The sequence below is a fragment of the Danio rerio genome, chromosome 23, assembly GCF_052040795.2.
Source record: "Danio rerio strain M-AB ecotype USA chromosome 23, GRCz13ab, whole genome shotgun sequence".
NCBI classification, from domain to species: domain Eukaryota; kingdom Metazoa; phylum Chordata; class Actinopteri; order Cypriniformes; family Danionidae; genus Danio; species Danio rerio.
Window position 1 is genome coordinate 32,248,464 of NC_141043.1, and position 21,541 is coordinate 32,270,004.

At 34.5% G+C, this 21,541-nt stretch overlaps 1 protein-coding gene and 1 long non-coding RNA gene across 28 annotated transcripts in view; both read right to left on the bottom strand.

The window, feature by feature from the left end:
• The window catches only part of casz1 (castor zinc finger 1), a 333,881-nt gene that overhangs the window by 282,998 nt on the left and 29,342 nt on the right, over positions 1-21,541 (bottom strand). For 16 of the 26 annotated variants that reach the window (XM_087307326.1, XM_087307357.1, XM_087307333.1 and 13 more), the window contains one exon: positions 20,298-20,357. The exons of 1 other annotated variant lie outside the window; for it this stretch is intronic. The gene's annotated coding sequence lies outside the window, so the exon portion shown is untranslated. Of the gene's footprint in view, positions 1-20,269; positions 20,358-21,541 lie in introns of all 26 variants that reach the window. 9 more of the 26 variants (XM_087307359.1, XM_087307336.1, XM_087307349.1 and 6 more) reach the window with 1 other exon arrangement.
• Positions 1-21,541, bottom strand: part of si:dkey-246i21.1 — a 76,399-nt gene that overhangs the window by 53,817 nt on the left and 1,041 nt on the right. The window contains 1 exon segment of one of the 2 annotated variants that reach the window (NR_170148.1): positions 20,298-20,357. This is a non-coding gene — a long non-coding RNA (si:dkey-246i21.1). 2 annotated transcript variants of the gene reach the window in all.

The following is a 21,541-nucleotide window of genomic DNA, read 5'->3' on the forward strand; positions in this document are numbered from 1 at the left end:
GTAATATATGGTTAGTTTGGCGAGCAAGCCATTAAAGTGTAATAACCAAGTGCAGGCACTCGATTTGGGAGAGTAGCACCTTCTTACCATGGAGGGGAAACAATTAATTTCTTTGATGATCCCATGCAGCCAATCGCCTCTCAGTAGGTACCAGGGAGGAAAACAAAGCCCATGGCTTGGTATCCGGAGACATTTTTGGGCACCAAAGATGCTGACTCTGTTTCTCTAATCTATACCGTCACCCCAGGCAAGAGAAATATCACTCAAGCATCTCAAAGGCAAATGTGGTTGCCGTCTCCAAGTAGTGATCTCTGGTTACCTTTTTATCATTTAAGGCTCCCGCAGCCAAGCTGAAGGTTAAACGTATTTAATTCCCAGCGAGGCTTTAGGCTAAGACTAAAATCATAGTGAAGACCTCAAATCAGGTCTGGAATATGAAAAGCATATTTATTTTTATTTTTTCCCACTGGCTTTGCAGGTGGGGAACTGTGCCAAAAGGATTACCTGGAGCTTGGCATTTGGGGCAGCTGATGGCAAGATGGTAAATATCCTGAAAGCACATGTAAGGGTGTGGTTGATTTATGTAGCTATCGTGCAGGGAAGACAATTATTTTGGAATTACACTTCAATAATATCCCATCCTAGTAGGATTCCCAAACCTTACATAGACTGGCGGCTAACCAACAAAGTAAACAAAAGGTTGCACAAACATTGACAGACAATGGTCCGAGCGTATTCAGTCCTGCGTGGCAGTTAAGGAGTTATTCTGTGTTCCTCAAAGTGAAAATCCAGAAACTTCAAAGCAGGCACACTGCGAAGGTATCCGACTGAATGATTACTTGAGCACCCATTATGGAACTTTTATTTTGTGTCTGCTAACCATGACAGGCCTTCTATCCAACTGTCTTTTATTAGAGAGGAGAAAAAACACTTGCATGCATAATCTGCTTGGTATTTCATGATTATGTGAAAATGAAAAAATCTGAATACCCAGGATTCAGCTTGGGGTTTTGCCTGCCTCTCAAGCAAAACCTTCTAAACCCATTATTCTTTTTGCTAGAACTAATAACGTTTTTGTCTCTGCAGCTTAAGAGACTAATTGACTAGTTTTTTTGGAGGATAGCCCAGATGGAAAAATAAGTACCCCTTAAAGACCCTATTCCCTCCTCTTCCTGCAGATTTAAGCCCCTTATTAATTAAACTTTCACCAAGTCAGGGGTTTTTATTAAAAACGATAAAGCCGTCCGCCTTTTAAACAATTCTTTTGTATTGTTTTAAAAAAGGAAAACCCATTGGCATGACCAGAAAGAAGTTTTCTTTTAAATACCTTCATTTGCGGTCTAAAGACTGAAATGCAAACTCATTTAAGATGAGCTACTTAAAAAGACAGTTCACTCAAAAATGTCATTCTGCCACCATTTACTCATCCTCGTCTAATTGGAAACCTGTTTGACTTCCTTTCTATAAAACAAAAAAAGCAGAAGTTCTAATGAACTACAGTTTCACGTTGGTATACTCTATGAAATCAAAATAAATATTAACCAGGATTGTCAGAGAGTGTTTATTAAAAACATCATAAAAGTACTTTCAGAATTTTTTGAAAACATGATGTATACACTCACTAGCCAACTAAGTTAGTAAACTTAAGTAGTTGGATTGAACTAAATTTTGACTCCAAAACTGCATTTAAGATGTAATGAACAGAGATCAAAATTCATGAAATAAACTGTAAGAGATTCTTGTGTTTTAAAGTACACCCTGTTATAGTTCAAAACTTTGAATTAATCTAAAAATAGTTTAAATTAAAGCTAATCTGGCAAAAAGTTTTGGAATGTGCCTCTTTATTAAGTGCACTCTTAGAAATGTTGCTGGACCTTTTCAAATAATGCACATTTGTACCTAAAGCACCCAATATGGTACCTTAAAGGTACATGATGGTCCCTAAAAATGACAAAAGTGCACCTCTTGAAGTTTTAAAACTAAATAGCGATGATGGGCCATAATATTGATCGAGACAGAAAAGTCACACAACACAATTGTGAGTGACTGTTTTTACTATGGTCACTGTTGCTTTTTCTTGCATTACAGATAATCATTTAACCTAAATCACAGCAGGGTCCATGTATGAAGGATGTATGCTATCAAACACATATGGCAAACTTTACATCAGAGGAACAGCTGTCAAACAGCTGTATATTCAAACGTTTAAATATGCAAACTACAGGCCATTTACTTCAGAGTCTACAATCCATGCCACGTCAAACAGTGCGTTTTAATAAAGGGGTTGAATAAAGATTGATCAAGATTTCTCTCTCTCTATTTAAATTGTTTGTTATTTGTCTTTCCTTATTTACTTCTTCAATCTTTATTTAACTTCTTCATTCTTTATTTAAATCATTGTAATCCCTTCCTTCCCTATTCTGATGCTTGGTTTGAACTTCAGAAGATCGTCTTGACCATGTATACATGTTTAATTGTATTTAATGTCTGATTTGCATTAATGTGCAGCAGAACAACTGCACCTCCTGTATTATAGTGGCATATTAGTCCAACATTTTCTTTAAAATCTGTGGTCACCATTCACTGTATGAACAACAGTGTCTTTGACCTTCTGTAAAATCGGTTTGGTATAATATCTAAATAAATGACAATGAATCACTTTGATAAGTAAAAATGAATCATTCTGGTTCATGTAAATTGGCTTGATATGCAAATAACGAGTATTGTATGATAGTATCACCAGTTAACTGTTGATGTGAACAAACAACATGGCGTGTGGATGTGAACTTGAGTCAGCGAGCTCTGCTTGACAGGATGTTTAACGTGGGGTGTGTCTTTGCATTATCACTCTGGTACGATCAGTCATCATCTTGATCAATTTATTAATTTACATTGCACTATGAGCCTTGAAACAATATTTGCTAACCAATGTCATGAGGTTCAAAGCTGTTGATACTGCTGCTCAGAAAATACTCTTTTTGTTTTATTCGCAGTCCTAAAACAGGTGCTTATTCAGAAATCTGAAAACCTACAACAAATAAAAATGAGCTATGGCACTGACAGTGAGTCCAAAAAGTGGCCAATGAATTATCAGGGATAGTGGGAGGTGCAGATGGTTGAAACTGAAATACACATTTTCAAACACGGCCAAACACGTGTCTATGTGTCCATACATACAGTATAGCACTATCACAAGACCCAAAATAGATCAGCTAAAGAGCAAGATGAGCCATGGAGTGTTTGGAATGTGGATTTAGAAGAGACTGACAGCAGAGGCTGTTTCTGACGTTTAAACCACAATAAAATTTGCACTCATAGCGTGAAACTAATAGGCCATTCTAAAGCCAACAATCAACACGCCACACTTTTCTATCTTATCTATTCGGTTAACTTTATTAGTTGAAGAGCTTTTTATGTTGACAAAATTCACTTCCCCACCCATATTCTTCTCCACCCAAGTTAAATAGTACAGAATGCTGAGGTGTGGTTCCAAAAATAAACAGCAAAAATGTGTTTGTACATTCTTTTTTTTTTCTTTTTCTTTTTTACATTTTCTCATAATGATCACACAGTACCAGTCAAACAGTAGCTGGCATTGTCATGGGGATGTCTTACCAATACCATGAGAAAGTTTTAACTGCTAGGTCTTGTCACACACAGGTGTAAAACTTAGTTTTACAGTAACTTAAATCTGAATTGTAGTTAATTTTGCTCAAGTGGATCCACAATATCCAACTGTTTCATCTTTATTACCTATTCAACCTCAGAGTGAGAAATAGTGACAGATATTTTAGTTACCAGTTCCCTGGTATACAAGAAAATTTCACTTTTATCAATGTATGGGGAATAAAGTGGAAAAAGAGATCTCACTTGTTCTTCCTAGTGCCAATGACAATAAATGAAGACTTTAAATGTACCAAGTTCTTTAAAAAGTATGTAAGTTATGTATATTATGTCACATTTTTAACCCATGGCCAGATCGAATCTGCGAGAATTTTGCTAAAAATCTGCAGATTTTTGCTAAATTATTTTGGGAGAATCATAACTTAAACCTTAATATGTTAAATGAAAAATAATATCTTATTAACTTTTATTTAATGTTTAAAATGCAAATTCAATTATATTCACTTTATTTGGTAAACAAAGCAAGTCTCTCATATAATATATCTACTAAAAGACCGAAAATACTACTGTACAAACGGCATTGCACATAAATCAGATGAACGTTTTCATATTAGTCAATAACATTACTGTAATTAATTTAAAAACTGAATAAATATAGATTTACACACATTTACTCAAGTAAATAAACAGAATTAATGATGGTCTAAAAATCTGCGGATTTCTGTCGCTGAGATTCTGTGTGGGCCTACCCATGGGAACAAAATTCAAGATATTTATATTCATATATCAACTGTTTCTCAATGCAGCAACCAGACAAAAAAGAGAATTTCCATTTTTGTATTTTGAAAGTAGATGGTCTGTTTAACTGTTTTCTCGCTAGTGAAGTGTTCAGTTTTTCCACTTACAAAGTCTACCATGTAAATAACAAATGTGACATGGCGCGACACAACCGACTCTTAAAGAGAATGGGAGATGAGACTGATTGGTTTAATGCACAATATGCTCAAAACACACCCATAACTCATTAAGAAAATAAAGGCAAACCCTGGTAGACCATGCGTCAGGGCGAAAAGGATATTTTTCCATCCTTAAAACAGCAAAAGTGGATTCAGACACTGCCTTAATGCTTTTGTGCCAAGTGCTTTAGACTTTGCATATAGATCATTAAAATAGAGTCCAAAATCTTGCAAGATATTTATCTGGTCTTCCAAATAATTTTTCAGTCACCCGTTTTTTTTTTGTTTTTTTTTTTCAATTCTGTAATAAGAAGACTATCTGAAAAATCTAAATAAGCTTTTTCCATCATAAACGTTTTGTGCAGTTGAAATAGTGTATGGAGTTTGATGTGTATGCTCTGAACAATAAATGCCAATAAATGACTTTTTAAAGTAGAATTATTTGCCTCATGTGTCTCTATTTTTGCTTTTTTTACAAAATATTACTAACTGACACTGATATTTTTAGTGGTTGAGAACTTCATTTATTCTCCTCATCTGTAAAAGAGCAATGTCTTTAAAAAGCGTCTTAATTCAAAGTACAGCATTTTGTGCAAGGAAGACATAATGCACAGACACACACACATAAAAAAACATCTGTAGTGTCTGTACAAATTAAGGCTTAAGAGTTTTAAATCAAACACATAAACAATGCAAGAGTAAAATGACTGTTAGGAAACAAATCGATCAAACAAATATACCTATTCATCTTATTCCCGACAAAATGTGCATTATACAAGAAGAAAAACCTTCATTGTACTAAATAAAAGCTTCATTGTTTGCTCTCTGCTTTCATCCAGTCGTACGCATTTACAAAATGTTGATGTGAAAAAAGAAATAAGTTAAATAAGGAAAGACAAATGGCAAACATTTTAAAGAGAGAGAGAGAAAAAGAGGAGGGAAAAAAAGCTTCTATTGAACAAAATGTAATAGACCGAAAGACCGGTACAAAAAATCCCATTTGGTGAGAATTGCTCTTTCCAGTCATTCGACTTGGGGGAAAAAAAAAACAATTGAAGCCCGCTTGGTAATTTTTCCCTCAGTTATCTGTTTTCTGCTAACGAGATGTCACTAATATGTTCTGGAATGCTGGGTGAATGGGCAATATGATTGGCTACAAGAAACTTAATGATGTATACTAAATGTGTGAGGACAGCTTCTTGCTTGATTTTTTCTTTTTTTTTATTTGTTATGCACAAACACATTAGTTGACAAGCTTTTCCACTAGAGTTTGCCGTTTCAGCAAGGCTTTACTCTCAAATTAGATGTGATGAATCATTTCTGGGGTGCCAAATCCTTTTACCAATCAAGCAGCCTTACTGTTTGTTAGATTGCGCATTTTCCCTCAATTACATAAATCGGGAGGACAAGACGGAATAACGTAACAGGCAGAATAATTAAAAGAAAAGCGGTTTTCCTGTCTCCATTTACAAAGCAAAACAGCTGATTGTTTACCTGTGTTCCTTTCAACTAATTAAAAGAGAAAAGCAAATACTGGGAGACGTCTTTTGACGTAAGTGCATAAGACAATTGTGATGTGGATTTGGCTTTATTGTTCCTCTCTCCAAACAGCATGCTATTCTGACTTAATTTGCACTAGTGTGCCATCCTGAGAGCATCTAAAGCCATCTTTAAACAGACCCATTTAAAATTCAATGTGATTAGCTGCCAAATTGCTACCAAGACTTTGCGTCTGCAGCGTAGGGATGGGGTAAAAATTTAATTAGGATTCATACATAAAAGCGAGGTCTTTGTCACATTTTGCAAAATGCATCCCAGAATGACCACAACGTTCAAAGCTCCTTTGCTCCTGTGAATCAAAACTAATCGATCTGAAGGGAGCGGAGCACAGAAAGTAGAAGGGAAAAACACACACACACACACGAAAACTCAGGGAGGACCTCGGCGGCACCGCAAACCCACAAGACGCGGCATGTTTGAATAATACAAAACTTTTCTTTAATCACAGTTTAGAAAATTGGCTGGGATCTTCAACAGGAGACAGCTGCAGAGCCCCGCAGCCATTAATGAGATTCGCTGAGGGTTTCCCCTTAAAATATTTACACCGTCCCACGGCACTGCAATACTGTCATAGAATGAGGAGATAAGAACCGAGGAGGTGTGCTGAAGTTCTCCTAATCAATTTGCTAATTACTGAAGAGGCTATAGGAGAAGAGAGGAATTCCTGCTGGCTATGCCACATACTAATAATTGCTGAAAATGTTATTTATTCAAACAGCCAAAAGTGGAATTGTAAAGCAGTTACCGCACCAGCTGACTGAGACAGAGAACTCTGTCGAGGAAAGGGAAAAGGGAGCGGACAAATAAGAGGTCAATAAGGTTGTTCCGTAACATAAGAGCCCAAGTATCCAATCGCTGAAGGTGAGAGTAAAAACAGAGACGTCAGTGCTGACAGCCCACTTTCTCTTCACAGAAACAAGAGGCTTCCAAATCATGGTGTCATTAGAAACATATATAAGAGTGAAAAATAAAAGAAGACAGAAAATAAAGAACTTTAGTTTCTGTGTTTTTTTTTAAAGGGTCACACTTTATTTTGATGTTCCATTTGTTGAATTTAAGTTGCATTGCATCTACAGTCCAACTAATTCTCATTAGATTATACACAGACTGTTAGGTTGGGATTAGGGTTGGGGTTATAGTGTAAATTGACATGTACTTGCAAAGTTTCTTACAGTCAGTTAAATGTCTGTTGAAGAAGCAGTATCAACAGATATTAAGCAGACAGTCCTCTAATATTTAAATGGACCATCAAAACAAAGTGTTACCAAAAAAACATAAACAATCAAGCCTGAAATTATTTATACCTCTGGCAAATTCTGACTAAAATTTTTTGTTCAGATGTAAATAAAAGCTGGGAAATATTTTCCACAATGCCTCTTGCAGTATCTTTTGGGAAAATCCTGTGTCATTTTCGCCTAAAAAATATTGCCGGTTGAATAAAGTAACTTTAGGTCATAATTTGACAAGCGGGGTATCAATCATTTCAGGGCTTGAGTGTGTGTGTTTATATAAAACATTGTATTAAATAAGTATTTTATCTATTTTAATTCAGCGTTTTATTCTGCAGGGAGTGGTTCTCCCTAATCTGACCAGCATTTAAATCATGGAAGTTTCAGGATTCACAACAAGGTTTACAAACAGGAGAAAAACACCCAAATTTATCTATCTGTATTTGCATATGCAAAACCCACTCTCAAAATTAGGATGACTGATTTATTGGTATACAGTTTTCATTTTGTTTGTTTTTTAATAACATCAAGTTATGTTGACTTATAGCCTTCTTCACAGAATGTGCTCTCAAAGTGTTGCCATGCCCTTTATAAGCAACACGTATTAGCTTATTTGGGCTTGGCAATTTGAACTGATCCTGTTTATGGAGTTTATAAAGTAGGCAGGAGCCGTTCGCAATATTTCGGTTTGTGGGATAATTTACAAGGTACAGTACAGTGTTTGTATTTAAATGTATTATGGGCTTGTTCTTTTTCTAGCAAGATTTGCCAACATGATTGAGTCAGGACCTTGTTCCATGTGATGTCCCAGCAGAGCAAATACAAAAGAGAAACACAACTCCAATACATTTCTAAATATGTTACTAACAACTAGTCAGTCAGTTCACTTCCAACCATATTTTTGTAATCATAATTTTTGTAATTTATCATACTTATAATTTTTGGGAGATTGTTAATTCCAGTTATCACTCCCGTGAATTATGTGCAGAACTGGACTTGTCACTAAAAGTGGGACTGACAGCTGAATTTAGCTGCAATACTACTCCATCCCAGCAAATCCCCTGTTAATGGACATTTGCTTTCTGAATATATTAATCAGTGCTAATCGCACACTTTTGCAATGACACTAAAAGCACACACTTCTTTCTTTTGTATGATATTTTGTAACAGGTATATTTTATTATTATACCCTAATCTCCTGGTCTTTCAGGTGACATATGGCAAACACTCCAGTTAAGTATGCTGCCTTAAGGGTGGTCTCTTGTATTTAGATATGACATTGTCCAATCTACAACCATTCGTTAGTACCAAGTTACCGCCGTCTCATAGAGAGACTATCAAATACTTGTCATAATTTATTCATATTAAAAATAAATAGATTTATTTAGATTAAAGAAAAAAGAATTCTAGAATTCAAAAGTTGTGTTTCCTTTTATATGTCAATATAGATTGTAATAGATTTAAATTTGGTTTATTTTCTTTATGACTGCTAAAACAAAAGTTAAAAATGTATTAATATTGCAGTTCATTTTTAACAAGAAGGGTTTTTATTTATGTTTTCTATGAAGTTTCCGGTACAGGCAACAACATTTTAAAAACTATTTCACCAAAACAGGCCAGTAGGTGATTATGTCACTTACATTCCTAAAGTCTGCATGACTGAACATATAATACACATTAGTGTCATCTGACCAATTTCTTAAATCTCATCTTTGATTGTTTACACAAAAATGATAATGACATAATTTTCATAAGCATAACATTTCTTCAAAATGCATAAAATATTCCATTGTAACTGCTTCCATTTTGGCTTACCTTTTTTAAATAATCAATTTCACTAAATGTATATGTGATAAAAAAAGAAAAGAAAGTAGTTTGATTAAACTGTGACTTAAAACAAAAACAATAGTCTAGACAAAAAACTTTTATGAATGCTAACATAAGCCAATGCCAACTAGTAGTTAACTGCGAGTGATATAATAATTATACATTTTGCAGTTTAGTTTAATGCTAACATATGATAAATCATAATATATTCAGGGTGTAAATTTACAAATTACAAATACTCAAACTACTGTAATTGAGTAATTTTTTTTTTAGGAATTATACTTTACTACGTAGTTAATAAAATGTGTACTTTTACTTTTCCTTGAGTACATTTTTAGTGCTGTATCTGTTCTTTTACTCCACTATTTTCCTTCAACCTATGCACTACTTTATTATTCTTCTTGTCTATGGGGACTGGCTTGTAGAGAAGAAGCAGAAGTAGAGTACTAAAAGTAGAATAATCAGTTCTGTGATTATCACTGAATCAAATTGCACATAGAAAAAAATCTCATTATACAGAACAACTTCAAGACACAAAATTGTTACAGGCGATGACCAAGAGACTTAAACTTCATGTCACTGATGAAAAGATGGTAAATGTCTACTTTAATGACTGAAATCATTAAATGACCTTAAACAATCACTAATTGCACTACAGAATGTTACGTTTTCACACACATGCACAAACTGACACATTAATCTTTCATGGATTAATACTAATTACTCATTAATATGGAGTAATTTTAATAGGGCTACTTTTTACTCATACTTTGAGTAATATTTACATCAAAAGTAAATACTTTTACTCTACTTACACTACATTTATGGGAAAGTAATGGTACTTTTACTTGAGTATGGTTTTTCACTACTCTTTCCACCATTGAATTTAGTATACAATTTTATATATAAAACTGTATATTATATTATATACTATATTTAAGTTCCATAGTGATAAAAGTAATTACATGAAAAACATCAACAAACACAACAGGACTAAAAGTGTGTAGGGCTAATGTCTGAGTCAGGTCAGAGGGGTGCTAGACTTTGCAGGGTGTGTGTTTGAGCCCCTCTGCACCTCAGGACAGCAGCAGTCCTTTCCCACCCCAGAGGCCAGACTCAACACTGAACCTGTCACAGAACGCAACCCACATCCTCCCCGAGGTTACAGGAGGAGAAACAGGCGCCTTCCTCCCGCTCAGACGCGCTGATTGCAGCCCCTTTTTGTGACCTGTCCCTCGGCCACGGCCTTCCCGCCCTGCCTGTCACACCGCACCGTATGTCTGCTATTGCACGTGCATCAATTAACATAAACTAAAGCCCAAACAGCACATGATAAACAACACCACAGAGGAAGATTAAGAAACATCTTCTTTAACAACACAAGCACAAGCACATGCCCCCTCAGACTCCACAGTCAATTTGATTTTCAGAGGATAAGTAAAGAAAGATAAAAAAGTCAGTATAAAACTTAAGCATAAAACAAAAAGTATACATTTTTGCACAACGAACTGACAGGACATCGATCTTTGATATGATATACAGTTTAAATCAGAATTATCAAACCCCTTTGAATTTCTTCCCCCAAATGATGTTTAACAGAACAAGGAAATTTTTACAGTATGTCTGATAATATTTTTTCTTCTTGAGAAAGTCTTATTTGTTTTATTTTGGCAAGAAAAAAAGCAGTTTTAATTTTCTAAAAAACATTTTAAGGTCAAAATTATTAGCCCCTTTAAGCTATATTTTTTTTCTACAGAAAAAAACATTTGTTATACAATAAATTGCCTAATTACCCTAACCTAATTAACCTAGTAAAGCCTTTAAATGTCACTTTAATAAATATCTAGTAATTTATCAGATATTTGATAAATATCTAGTAAAATATTATTTACTGTCATAATGGCAAAAATAAAATAAATCAGTTATTAGAGATGAGTTATTAAGACTATTATGTTTAAAAATGTGTTGGAAAATCTGCCCTCCGTTAAACAGAAATTGGGGGGAAAATAATCTGGGGGCTAATAATTCAGGGGGTTTAATAATTCTGACTTCAACTGTATGCATAATTAGTTGTTGAGAGTCAGTTAATCATAACAATAAATTAATTATAATTATAACAATAAACATTATCATCATTTTCAGAATCTTTTGTACAAACAAAAAAGTTTCATACAGAAAAATACAAGAAAACTTTCAAAGTGCACAATAAATTATTATTACTATTATTATTATTATTATTATTATTATTATTATCAATATTATCATGTGTTCATTCACTCATTTTAATCAATGGTCACTACAGCGTAACGAACCGCCAACTATTCCAGCTAATGTTTTACACAACAAATGCCCTTCCAGCCACAACCCAGTACTGAGAAATTATTATCATCATCCTCATCATTATTATTATTATTACTACTTGTAGTAATATTAGTTGTTGTTGTAATGCAAACATTTTGTTTTGCAAACAAAAAAGAATCTATAATATCTATGGAAAAATAAAAATAAAACTATTTTAGAATTCAATATATTTCAAAAGTAATATTTTAAATGTTGAGACAAAGGATTAATATTATCATAATCATCATCATCATCTGTCATTATTTAATAAATTTTATTAGCTTGTAACAGAACCGTCGTCTTAAAATATTTTTTAAAATACTTACTTATTTAATTTTACAACAACAAAAAGCTTCTGTTATTCTATTTTTTTTCTTGTGTGACAAAGGGAGCCATGACCCACTTTAGAATGAGTGCAACACCTCTGAAGATTTGATGCAAAACAGAGTAAATATATATTCATCCACTTTGTTTTAAGCTTAAAATGTTAATGATGAGTTTTATTTTGGGGCTGTCTTTCCCTTTAAACGAGCAGAGATTTATATGGCTCAAGTATACGATCAGTACATCAGCTTGAGCTAAATCTCAGAGGTACTTTAAGTTTTATGAAATAAGTCTCTTTTTTCCACTTCAGTAATTAAAGACTTTGCCTTTTTTGCGAGGGGCTCTCAGCCTCAGTCTACAGTAGGATTTAATTTGTTCTTACTGCCCCTAGTGGAGAACAACTCATATCTAATAGACAGTGCAAAAAAAGAGACTCTTTTCAACATCCATTCAGAAGAAGATTAAAGTAGGGAGTTCAAGTAAAAATCAATCATCCTGTAGTTTTGCTAGAATCTCCCTCAAGTTTGCCAGGGAATTCACTTATGGTTTAAGGTTCATCAAACTTAAAGGGATATCTCACTTAAAACTGACATGTCTGTCATTATTTACTCACCCTTCACTTGTGTCAAATCTGTTCCAGCATCTATGTTCTGTTGAACACAAAATATGTAATTTTGATAAATGCTGGAAACCTGTAACCACTGACTTCAATGTGTTTCTTTTCCAACTATGGAAGTCAATGGTTACAGGTTTCTAACATTTTTCAAAATATCTTAATTGTTATGTTCAACAGAAAAATGACACTCACAAAGGTTTAGAACCACTTGAGGGCGAGTAAATACGCATTTTTGGGTGAACTAACACTCCTGACCACCTGAGGACATTTTTAGTGATTAAATCAAAAACACGACAAAAAATCAGTTTGAACTATTTTAACTATATTCAAATAATATGCCTCTCTGCAATTCCTCACTGCAAACTCAGTTTGCATTTGTTTTCGCATCCTCCCGTTGCCTTCAACCGTGCACCAAAACGGATGACTTAAAAGAGGCAATTAACAGATATCACAAACAACTCGTTTAGCAGACGGCAGCACAGATGAATCAAAGGCTAAACAAACCCCTACGGGCATTAAAGGCAAAAACAACAAAAAGAAAAAAAGAAAAAAAAACCTGTTGCTGTGACATTTTGTTCCTCTCACCTCACCGCGCACCAGTCACAATGGGCTGCTTTGCGGAGGATCTGTGCTCTGATCACCATGGCTATGGCTCTCTGCCTCTCTGGATGCCCCAGGGGCCGATGAGCGCAGGTTGCCATACAAACCTCAGACAGGACTGAGGAAGGGTGGGGGCTACAGGGAGCACTGGGACAGGAAAGATGCTCCGACAGGACTGGACAACCAGCGAAAAGCCCAGACGCTCCCTTAGGTTCAGCGGCTGCTTTTTCAACATTTTCCAGCTCTGCTCTGATTAAACAACCAAACACTGGCATTTATGGGCACCTCTGCTGAAGCTTTGCATTTCATTCATAACCTTTGAAAGGGCAGGAAATAGAACAAACGTTGTGAACATCTGTTTGGGTGTAAATCATCTTTTTGTGATAACAGGAGAGAGGAACAGAGAGAGAAGCCAGCAGCTCTGGTTAACAGATCTGACTCTTGAGTAGTGTATGTTCATTTAGCTGCTGCGTGTTCACACACTCTAAAATAAAATAATAATAATAATAATAATAAATAGAGGTTGTTTTAACTCATGTTTGGGTCAAATATGAACGAACATAACTGCTGGGTTAAAAATGTAATTTAAAATGATTTCAAAATTGAACTCAGCTGTTGTATTTGTTTTTTATTTGGGTTAAAACAACACTGATTTTGTTAATGTGCATTGAGTCAAAATAATCATTATGAAATGAATGCACACCATTCGTGTTAGATCTTAAAGACATAGTTTACAACAAAAATTAAAATGTACTCATTACTTACTCACCCTCAATAGGATCCAAACCTTTATGATATTCTCTATTCTGCATGAACACTAAAGGAGATAATATGAAGCAGGCTTACATCTGTAACCATTGACTTCCATAGTAGAAAAAACTAATATTGTGGAATTTAGAGGTTACAGGTTTTCTATCATTTATCAAAATATCTTCTTTTGCATTCAACAGGTGTAGAACAAGTTAAGGTCGAGTAAATGATAACAACATTTTCAGTTTTGGGGAACTATCTCTTTAAGGGCATGATATGAGGGCTGAGGGAGACCTCCAAAGCAGGAGCATTCAAAACAAGACAGCCGGATGATGCACTAAACTCGCCAGTAAGCTAAACACAGCTTTGTCCATGCAATCGTTTAATCCTCTCAGAACTGTAATAAATACCTGACAGCAAACAAGTACACACTGCAAACATAAGTGCTGGTTTAATACTGCAAAGTGCACTCCTAACAAAAGTGCGCAAAAACTGCTCTTATGCAAAATAAGACAAATTTAATATGAAATATTAATCGATGATATTTCATCTAATTTTTGTGACTTAAAGGGCTTTTCTGTCACTAATGAATAACTTGTAAATGTTAGACTGAATGCTGTATATGAAAACACATTACTTGCACTCCTGAGGATGATTATTTTATTTTAACATGCATTAACAACCACAAAAAGTATCAATAAATAAATATCTATATGATGATATGTAAAATATATGTAATATTACAAATATATTATATATTAGTAATATAATTATGTTAGTACAATACATTTGTTGCCACTAAATGCCTGTTTATAGTAGTAAGTGTCTCTAACAATAATCATAATAACATAATTATAATATAATATAATATAATATAATATAATATAATATAATATAATATAATATAATATAATATAATATAATATAATATAATATAATATAATATAATTTTTAAATCTTCACAAACGAACCAAAGTTATCAGACAAAACATTTTCCCAACTCAGAAAGCATCAGGTCATGCACTAGTTTCTTGTCTCTCAGGGCTGTGCAAGTTCTGCTGGGGTTCGGCTCATTCTGTGTCCCGGTGCAAACAGCAGGGAAGGGTGCGCATGTGCCTTTGTCCCCAGTAACCTTGGCCAGTGTTAGGATTACCTTGCATTTACACTCACTGCTGCTTCTTTCCTTAAGACTTATTAAGAATGATAATGAGCTCGGAAAGGGGCAGTATGTCCCTTTCTCTGTCTTGTTAGCTCTCTCACTCTCCATCTCTCTCACCCTCCACCCCTTGAACCACTTCTCTTGCTCACCTCCTCCTGCATTGAAAGGACCCAGGACAAATTACCAAAAAGGCCATTTTCATCTATGAAGTGAAGGCTTAAATCGATACTTATTCCATGCCTTCAAAATCAAGCCTATATTACTGTTGTCAGTGTGATTTGTTTATTTTTGCACAAGTATATGCATGCTCATTCTGTCAAGGGGAAACGCTCGGGATGCAATTCACCTTGAACCTCAATTATATTAGATTTCCCCACTGGTTGATCAAGCATGCAAAGAGGACATTTCCAATGCACTAAAACAAAAATAATAATGACTTTTAAACAAACATGCGGCCTTGTGCACGCCTGCGTATTGAGAACGGAAGATTTTACAAGGATCACAATAGTGTGAATACAGATACCGAATCATTGCGGCGAGCAATTTACAAAGTGGTGGTGTAAAAAAGCAATTGCATTACATCTCGAGAGCTGTCAAGCATAGCGCAGAATCATGAATGTACAAGGGTTACGGGTTCAAAGCCAAGGTCAGAGAGACAAAGAAAACAGGTCTTAGGTTGCACCGGTTCCTTGACACTTGCAGTAAATCAGCGAAACCTCAAATATACAGTGGTGGCTAAAAGTGATCTTCGCTCTAGAAAAATCAATATCTTCGGCCTTTATTTAAACTTGCTGATGCTAGGTTGATGCATAGATTTTATAAGTACATAGCGTAGAATAGTAAAAAAAATAATAATAATGCAAAACTTAGAGTTTTAAGAATAAATGCCTGCTATTAATCAAATACAAATGAGAGCCAATGAAACATTAATAACTGACTACAAAGTACCGAATTTATGTTTCCTGTGAACTCTTCATTTCACATAAAATAACTTCAGTTATAAGTTGGTATTTACATTTCTCAAAGACCTTTTTTATATGTTTTACTATTTATAATTCCTCCATCTCTATTGGACGCAAACGTCAGATCATGTGACAGTTGCATTCACACATGCATCATTAAATTATTACATTTAAATTCTCAGTGATTTCCCAGAGATGGGTTGCGGTTGGAAGGGCATCCACTGCATAAAAACGTGTAGTTAAGTTGGCCGTTCATTCCACTGTGGAAACCCCAGATTAATAAAAAGACTAAGCTGGAAAAAAATGAATGAATGAATGAATGAATGAATGAATGAATGAATGAATGAATGAATGAATGAATGAATGAATGAATGAATTCTCCGTGAACCAGAAGCTGCGATCGTTATTTTTTCGTAATGTAATGCAATTCCTAGAGAAACAGAATTTTAAATGAGCAAACAGTGGGTGTGGCTTGTTTTTTCTACCGCAGACTTAATGGAGGCAGTAAAGATCGGGACAGGGGTTTTAGATGAGTTATTACAACCTAACAGACACATCGTGCTCATCATTTCTGTTTGTTGCCAAAATTGACAATTGTATCAGCATTAGGCATGCCCATTACCTCAAAATCACATCATTAAATAAATTAACTGAAAACAAACTGGAAATGCGTTTTCAGATTTCAATTAAAGATTATAAGGGCAATTTCTTTTCCTTCTTAATGACATGCACAGATTACTTTTTTACCAAAAATTTGCAATGTGAGCCAACAAAATCATCTGATAAGTTTTGATTTCTTGGGGACTTTAACAATCAGGGGCAGCCATGAACTAATGGTTAGAGGGGGGGCGCTCAAACTTTTTCTTATAAAGGGCCAATAATCTAACTTAATTGAGGCTAGTGGGCCGAAGGTAAATATAGTGGCCATGGGTAATTTCCTAATTTATTTAATAATATTTAAATAAAAAACTAGAAAATATTGCTTTATATTAAATATTGCAGTATGTTTTTACATTTTATGATTAACTTATTACAGTATAAACAAAATCTAATTTATAACAGAATTACACTAGTGTTTGCCTTGATTTGCTCACTGATGTCTTTTGCATAGCTCTCTATGCATCGAGTGACATTATTCATTGCTGCATTTTTTTTTTTTACAATTGATACATTTACAACATTTCATTGAAAATTTTAATTTCAATTTGTTTTTTTGTAACTCAGCAATAAAACAAACAAACATAAAAATTACGTCAAATTAGAAATGACAATCTCTTTTAAAGGCATTCGCCCAAACCCCTCTCCGTCATTCTCACTATCTTCTCAGATGGGATGGTGGGCCAGATCAAAGGTTACAATGGGCCAACTTTGGCCTGCTGGGCCTACTTTGGGCATTTCTGGGTTAAAAAGTTGGACTTGTGATCCAAAGGTCACGCGTTTGAGTCCCGGCAATAGCAGGTATTGAAGGAGGGAAGTGAATAAACAGCACTTACTTTTACCCTCAATACCACGGCTGAGGTGAGCGAGCATATCATTTTGTATGATAGCGTCTGCTAAATGTAAATGTTAACAATGCTGTTAACAATATTCAGGGCAAACAAATAACTTTACCTAATAAGACCTCAATTTATCATCAGGAGCAACACCTATTCATTTTGCTCATATGTTTTTTGACTTTCAAAGTGCTGGTAACCATTGACTTGTAATACAAAAAGTTTTAAAGTAAAAAGCAATCACCTCTATCTTGTACTTAAAGTCTAGGTTAACGAGAAGTACTGCAGGCGTTTATTTTAATATCATGATGGCGTATTTAAAAAATAAAACAAAATTTTGAGTAGGAGGCGGTGTTTTATTTCTGTGCTCCTCTCATCTTTCACTCACAGAAAACGAATAGTTGGAGGGGCATCGCTAAAGATATTTTACCAAAACTGTCCAAATGAACAAATGCTAGATTTTCATTAAAGATTCAAAACAAACTGTTTATTTTAAAGTTGATAAACTTGCACAAATTAATTGTTTACCTTGTGCACTAGCAAAATAAACACTGTAATTTTGTCTTTCATTAAGACTTAACCAGCATATAACATTTTGTCAGGGCAACACGGTGGCTCAGTGGTTAGCACTGTCACCTCACAGCAAAAAGGTCTCTGGTTCATGTCCCGGCTGGGCCAGTTGGCATTTCTGTGTAGAGTTTGCATGTTCTCCCCGTGTTGGTGTGGGTTTCCTTCAGGTGCCATCAGACATTCAATATAAGTGAATTGTAAACAAAACTGTCCATAGTATATGAGTGTGTGTGTGAATGCGAGAGTGTATAGGTGTTTCCTAGTACTGGGTTGCAGATAAAAGGACATCCGCTGCATAAAACATATGTCGGAATAGTTTGCGGTTCATTCTGCTGTGGTGACCTCTGAAATAGAGACTAAGCCGAATGAAAATTAATAAATGTTGTCAGTGAACTATTAGGCTTTAGTCTATCTCCTCTGAGTGTAACATATTCAATTTTTTTATAATTTACTTACATTTAAAGGGATAGTTAATCCAAACATTTTGCCATCAGTTACTCAACTCTATTTTAATTTAAATGTAAACCACAGATAAATTTGTCTGTAATGAGTGTGCCTATTGAACAGGTAGAGGAAATAAGGCTTCTTGGAGTTCTTCTTGATATTAGGTTAAAGTGGTCAAAACAGATTGATAAAATGATAATAGTTATGGGGAGAGGTTTATCAATTATTAAGAGATGTGTTGAATTTTTACCACAGTACTGTATTTCTCAAATTGTTCAGGCAATTGTTCTTTCTTATCTAGATTACTGTCCAATGGTATGGTCGAGTGCATCAAGTAAAGACTTAGATAAATTACAGTTAGTCCAGAATAGAGCGGTACGACTTATTTTACACTGCAATAGAAGAGTTAATATTATGAAAATGCATAAAACTTTAGGTTGGTTATTGGTGAAGGATAGGGTAATTGTTTCTCTGCTGTGTTTTATAAGAAATATTTCTGTGTTAAAAGTTCCAAGTGTATTGTACAGTCAACTTTTGTATAGTAATGTTAGTCATCATTTTAACACCAGGCATGCATTAAAAGGAAATTTTTTGCTTCCCATTTCAAAAACTAATGCAAAGCAACGTACCGTGATGTATAGAGGAATAAAAATATGAAATGAATTGCCATCAGACATTATATGCTTTGTAACAAGAAAAAGGAGGTTTAAAAAATCATTTAAAAAATATTTAATGGAACAATATTAAGTGGATAGTTGATTTGGATGTTATGTATGAATTTTGTATATTAATGTTTTTATTAATCTTTGTTGTTGTGTATTAATGTAATTTTGTGTTATGTTCGATGGACCCCAGGAAGAATAGCCACTACCTTGGTAGTGGCTAATGGGGATCCTGATAAATAAATAAAAAATATTTGTTCCAAACCTTGAGTTTATTTCTTCTGTTAAACACCAAACAACATACACTAAATAAGAATGTTAGACCAAAACGAGGCCATTGACTTCCACAGTAGTTTTGGTCTCTACACTAGATATTACTGGCTAATGTCTTCCAACATTCTTCAAAATATCTTCATTTGTGTTTAACAGAAGATTTAATTGGTAAAATTTAGAATCACTTGAGTGGGCGTAAATGCTGTGGAATTTTCCTTACTTAGTTATTCTTTTAAGGTCATTAAATGGTCATCACTTTGGTCACTACTGTATGAATCAATTTAAAACAACATGAAAACAACCCCAAAAGTTAAATCACAAGCAACACAGAAAGTGATGGAGAGGTGAGGAGGAGAATATTGAAGGCAGATGGACCCTGAGACTGATCAACACCTGTAAAATCGCTCTGACAGTTCGAGCAGGACGGCTGTCCAGATGGAAGTGCGTTTCTCCAGGCACGAGCCACATGCCACCACATTCCACAGACACGCTGTAGATCAACACTGTGGGACGAGGCCCCAAGCAAAGCTCATCACTGACAAGTCCCACATTAATAACCAATTACAAGCAACCTGTAAAGGTTTCCAGTGTATTCACTGCATCTCAGAAAGCAAATGTGACTTTTCAGGCTTTGTATAATATGCTGAATCCATTCATTATTCTAATGATCACAGAGGCTTGTCATTTGAATGAGACCCAGACACAGGGAAAAAAGGCTGTCCTCACACATACAGTAATTACTTATTAAATATGTATAATTTCTCATAACGATCAAAACCAGAATGCACGATACACAAACACACAACAGATAGCCACCCTCAGACAGTGGGCACATGTTAAACACGCACACACAAAACGCTCAGGGCACAAAAACACTTACATTCTAAACATCGAGCTTTTTTGTTTACCTTCTCTTGGATATCACAGGCATTTTAAACACGAGATGCTTCCCTCAAATGATTGGCTTACTAGAGACAGGGAGGGAGAAAGAAAAGAGAGTAATTAATTACTTATGTGAACCATTGCATGAGAAAGACAATAAACCTGCCCGGTCGCCATGGATATGACATATTTGCTCAGAAAACAACACAATAATTAGCAAAGCAGAAAGATCCAGCGAGAATATGCGAACTCTGGGGCTTAAAGTGGCAGTGATCTTTTTACACACTATTGCTTTCAGACGCAACATGGCAAACAGGGCACAAACAAACATATTACAAAAGAAATACACCTTAGAAACTAAGCCTGCTAAACGGAAGTAAGCTAACACATGCTGTAGTAAATGTTTATTAATTACTACAGTCAATAAATACATATAAAAGAGTGGGCAATGCTAAGAAATAATTTTATAAAAATAAAGGTGAATGAATAACATGAATCATCATGAAACTAGTGCATTTACAATGCAATGCAATGTTACACAATTACTAATTATGTAACACGGGCATTTTTTAAAAATATATATTTATTGCTAGTTTTTTTTGTAATTGTTTTTTGTACTACTGCTGTATTTTTGTCTACTACTGCTATAATAATTCTTGCAATATGTGTAACATGAACAGTTTTAGAAGTTAATTATTTTCTTTTTAATTGATCATTTGAAACTGAAAGCAAATCTGCTGTCCTCTAATGACCTATTTAATTTTTAAAATGCATAAAAAGGAACATAGTTCAAAATAAAATAGCATATAACAATTTTAATTAGGAACATGGGACTAAACGATAGATAGATAGATAGATAGATAGATAGATAGATAGATAGATAGATAGATAGATAGATAGATAGATAGATAGATAGATAGATAGATAGATAGATAGATAGATAGATAGATAGATAGATAGATAGATCGTTACATTTCACCTATGTAATAATTTAAAAGATGTTTCAAAAGTTTGATCAAGAGCAAAAGTTACACAACAAGTGATCAAGTGAAACACAAAAGTTGCGTTCGACTGTTGATGTAACCATAACAACAGCCGCGTCAGTACTATCAACAAAACTAAATGAACTATAACCCCGTCATAAAACACTGGCATTATTTACCACTTTATAACATATTTACATAACACAAAAGTATATCACATGAAGTGCCACTGAAAAAGACTTAAATACCTGAAAGAAAATTCCCCTTCCTTTATCACCTTCTAAAGA